The sequence below is a fragment of the Sprattus sprattus genome (assembly GCF_963457725.1).
Source record: "Sprattus sprattus genome assembly, chromosome: 10".
NCBI lineage: Eukaryota > Metazoa > Chordata > Actinopteri > Clupeiformes > Clupeidae > Sprattus > Sprattus sprattus.
The window spans coordinates 10,195,165-10,200,164 of record NC_137908.1 but is presented as its reverse complement, the minus strand read 5'-3'; the positions used below and the strand labels follow the sequence as shown (position 1 = coordinate 10,200,164).

Sequence of the window (5,000 nt, the reverse complement as noted above, 5' to 3'; positions counted from 1 at the left end):
CACACACACACACACACACACACACACTAACTAACAAAACTAACAAAAGACAGACACAAGTACTGGGTTAAGGGTTCCACTGAGTGAGAGCCAAGGCGAAATGTGGCGTGTGCCATTGCTAAGGAGGACTGAGTGTGAGTGTGTGAGTGAGTGCGAGTGAGTGAGTGAGTGTACTGTACGCGTGTGAGTGTGTGTACGCGTGTGTGGCATGTGGGGGTTATTTTGGACACTATGCATCTGCATGTCTGTATCCAGCTGTTGTTGCATACCACAGGCTCTCTCTCCCTGGCAACCTGTTGGGAGTCTCCCTCCCACATGCACACTCAATCTTTTCTCTCTCTCTCCCTCCCTCCCTCCCTCCCTCACTCCCTCACTCCCTCACTCCCTCACCGACTCTCTCCCTTTCAGACAGTCTCCTTGGCAAGCTAAAGCTTCTTTCATTTTCTGTCTGTTCTCCTCTGCGCTTTGTTTTTCTTCTGTTACACACATCCACAGTCCCATCTCCAACTTTTAAGAATACGATCAGCATGTGTTGGAGGGTCTAAAATGGCCTCCTGTCCTTGCAGGGGCGTTATGAAAGCCTTTAGGTAAGAGAGCATCTGCCCGGCCTGCTGCTCCTGCCCCTCCAGAGCTGTGGCAGCACCCCCGCAGCCCAGCGCCTCTATTATTAGCTGGGGAAGTGATCCCTCTCGCTGGGCCAAGGACTGCCCACCGACTGACCCACTCTTCACAGCTAGGACTCCTGTCACACCCCAGACTGCTGTCACACCCCCTCCACTTCTGCTGGGGCAGCACCCAACCGGGGGGCCCTTCAAGTTGGCAGCCAAGAGTCCAACCCCCACTCATCTGCCGACATCCTCCGTAAGAGCTGGCTGAGTAGGAAGCGTGTCTGGTTTGAAGTGTGGAGAGGGCTGTGTACAGGCTTGCTGAGCATGTCTGATGAGGTAAACAAGAGGAAACGCTGCTCTTGATCTGATTTAAGGTCAGAGTTCGCTTGTGGTGGAGAAGCCAAAAAAAAGCAGAGCCAAGCCAAACCAAGTCAAGTCAAGAGACTCAGCCCACGTGAGTTTATCCCGTCACATGATTCGTTTTCCCTCCCCTCCCCTCTTCTTTACTTTCTTTTTCCCCTCCTGCTCTTCTGTCTTTGCAGCGATGCCATCATAAACACTCAGATCGCAGCGAGTGCTCTGCTGCTGGTCTTGCTGCCTGGTGGCTCGGGGTCAGACACATGGCTGTGTGGGCCCTTGGAGCACCGGAGATGTAAGGCGGAAGCGGTTCCTCCAGCGCAATAAAAATACACCCGGTGATGCTGCCAACATCCCACCCCATAACTGAAAAACACCAGCCGGGAGCAGTAGATGGTTGGGGTGGGGGGGGGGGTAGGAGAATCCCCGCTTACACACACACACACACACACACACACACACACACACACACACACACACACGAGTATGTGCATGAGCATGCATGCACACAGGTGGCCCACACTCCACCATTCACATTCAGTCAAACAAGCACCTAGTCTTTCCTTCATGCAGTCTCCTGTACTTCTCTTTCATCAATAAACACATACATTTGCACATGCAACACTCACTTTTTCCTTTACATTTATACACACAAGCTTTTCCAGTTTCAAACCATCTCCTCTCTCACAGACACACACACACACACACACAGACACACACATACACGCAGGTTTGCTGACACCCTGCCCAGTGCTTGTGTTTGGGGTCACAGGAAGGATTGAAGGAGCTGTGGAGTTTACAGTAGATCAGCTCAGCTTAGCCCAAAGTACAGTGGATTCTTACAGCATAAGCAGAGAGGCCTTTTGCTCAGCAGGCCACAGAACATGCTCAAGACATCCTCAAAGACAATCAAATACACAGGGCAGACTCGTAGCCTCATACATTACAAAAGTGGAGACAGGTATTCACCAAAGCTTCTATTCCCACCTTAACTCCAAACTGTTGTGCGAGGTTACCAACCTCATTGACCTTTCGGTAATGCTGCAGCCTGGAGATGTCACTGGCTGACTTCAGCAGACAGTTTTACAGCAGAAGGAATGGTCTGCTAGTCAGATGGTGAAACGGTTGTTAGTGCTCCGCGCTTGACATGATATACGCCTAGCTGAGTGAGACATGTGGCGGTGAGGTTTGCCAAGGCCTGTGGAGAGTGGAGACGTGTCCTCTGGCACCTGGGTCAGCTGAGGGGAAGCCCAGCTCTCCCTCTATCACACTAGAGTGACTCACAGGGCTAGACAAGACTCATGTAGAAGATGAGTAACAGATCAGCATTAGCATTCATTTTTTGGAAAAGATTGTAATTCGGTCTCCAGTCTCTGGTCTTTTTCTTCCAGAATCTGAGAGGTGTTTATCTACAAACACTACGCTATGCAGTTAAGAGGAGACACAATGTTCAACTCCTTCCCTCCCATATCCAAATCCAAAGCGTGTGCTCACAATTTGTGTATGCATGTGTAAGTGAGTGTGTGTGTGTGCATATATGTTCATATACATGCATGTGTACGTTTGTATACGTGTGTGTGTGTGTGTGTGCGTGTGTGTGTGTATACGTGTGTGTGTGTGTGTGTATACGTGTGTGTGTGTGTGTGTGTGTGTGTGTGTGTGTGTGTGTGTGTGTGTGAGGACGCCGGCCTGAGGAAGGCTCTGGGCGAGCTCTCAGGCGGCAGCAGCCAACTCTGCTCCATCTCGCTGTCGGCCTCTAATCACTCAGGCCGGACCGGTTGCCTGGCGACAGACACTTCGGGCTGGCACTCGGCGAGGGGTTGCTTTGTGATTGGCTCTCCGGGAGGCTGAAGGCGAGCGGAGTGGGCAGAATGGGTGCCAGGAAGATGCCAGTCGGCATGGCAGCGGGGTGTCAGCCCACCCCCCATCCACCCAGCAGAGCCGGCACCAGCAGATGACACCGCAAGCCCATTGAATGTGATGCCGGTGGCGTTTCAGCATCAGATGTGTATAAATAATATAATATAATAAGTCTGAAGAGAGATTCAGAGCTCTGTGCTAAAGAATGGAGTGAGTTACATGTAACTCTTATCAAATAGAAAAAAAGCATACATACAGGTGTGTGTGTGTGTGTGTGTGTGTGTGTGTGTGTGTGTGTGTGTGTGTGTGTGTGTGTGTGTGTGTGTGTGTGTGTGTGTGAGTTACATGCAGCTGACACTCAAATGCATTCCTCATTGGGCAGGAGACTGGAGCTTCTACTGGCAAAACTTCATGGATCTGTGTGTGTGTGGTGTCTCAGCAGGAGAAGTGAGAGAACAGGGGGTGGAGAGCTTGACGAGAGCTGAATAGAGGAGATGAGGGGTGCACAGGCAGAAGAGAAGCAAGGAGGAGACGAGAGGAGAAAGACAAGACGAGAAGGAGAAAAAAAAATCACCATTGAAAGAGACAGACAGACAGACAGACAGACAGACAGACAGACAGACAGAGAGCGGATAACTGGTGTTGGAAGGGGGCTAAAGGCACGTGGCCATGGAAGAGTACTACACCATCTGCTCAAGCTGCCATCACTCTCTACACAGCTGCAAAACACACAGCCTGGAACTACACATAACGCCAGACAGAGCATGTAAAAATGTGTGTGTGTGTGTGTGTGTGTGTGTGTGTGTGTGTGTGTGAAAGAGGTGCATGTGTGTGGAGACGAATACAAAAACTAAACACAGAGAGCTCTCATGCAAGTCAGTTCAAGTGGGAAAAATAATCTAATGTGTGTGTGTGTGTGTGTGTGTGTGTCTATGTTTGTTTTGGAAAGAAAAACTGATAACGTGGACAAAAAAAAAAAAAAAAAGAGTGAAACCTTGGCGTGTATCAACCACAAGAGGGTCACATCATGAGAGAATTTGAGAGCTGGAAGAGGGAAAGAACAGAAGGGTGAAGAGCAGCCTCTCTGTGCACGGAGGCAAGTGATGACAGACTGGCCTGCAGAGGCTTCCCCTGTCAGCAAGCACTCGCATACATTAGAACTCGGCATGTCCTGCTGCCCCTGTATCATCCGTCTAGGGGACTCAACTACCCACAACGCACCACACTCCTCACAGCTTCAGACCCAGACCCAGACAGAATAGCAGTGGCGCATTGGTGCTTCATGTACAGACTACGTGCAAGAAGATCCATGTTCTGCTGAAGTTCCTCTGCTGCCAGCCGCTCTGCTCTAGTCTCATCCATACACTCACACCAGACTGCCAGCCCCATGTAACACATCTCACAACACTCAGGTACAGGGTAACTCTGATCAAATGGAAAAAAAGCATACATACCGTGTGTGTGTGTGTGTGTGTGTGTTAGTGTGAGTGTGTGTCTATAACACTAACACGTCTAAAAAGCACTGCGCCGTGCAGTAAACGTCGCACCCAACTCCGGGTCATCTCCAGGCAACCCAAACACACGGGGGTGGCAGCGCAAGGCCGTCCAAACAAACAGAGCCTCGGGAGCGAGACGAGGAGCGCAACGCAATCCCCTAAAATAGCACTGCAGGCCATATTAAGAGTCGTGGGGATTAGGGGAGGGCCCCTATAAACAGAGCAGTAAGCCCGGTCCGGCCTGGTGCCTGGGTTCTCTGCTCGGCTGGTGTGAAGGGAAGACAACCAGCCAAGGCTTTTCATCCTGTCAAAGGCCCACATGCTTCACTCATTTATGGGGTGGTTGGGTGGGGGGGGGGGGTGGTTCTGTTTTCCTATTTTCTCCTTCATAAGTGCCAACTGCTGGCCGTCGTGAGACTCGGGAGTAAAGACAAATAAAAAGCAGTTTGCAGCTGTTCAAAGGGTAGAGCCGTCGGCGGACTGGGGTGAGGGCATCAGCCTTTGTGTGCTTTGGGGGGGGGGGGGGGGGGACTCTTAGTGTTAAGGGTTTAGCCACATACATGGGAGTGAACACACAAAGTGTGAGGTACCAATTTACTGTTGTCTACCATGTTCCCGCTTATTTCATCACCAACCCACACTTCATCTAAGGCACCGCGTCTTCAATGAGTGGTAGTGT

The 5,000-nt window shown here is 50.8% G+C and overlaps 1 protein-coding gene across 1 annotated transcript in view; it reads right to left on the bottom strand.

Annotated features, from left to right (window-relative positions):
* mtss1 (MTSS I-BAR domain containing 1) overlaps positions 1-5,000 on the bottom strand; it is a gene marked incomplete at its 5' end in the record, with an annotated part of 62,276 nt that overhangs the window by 14,498 nt on the left and 42,778 nt on the right. The window lies entirely within an intron of this gene.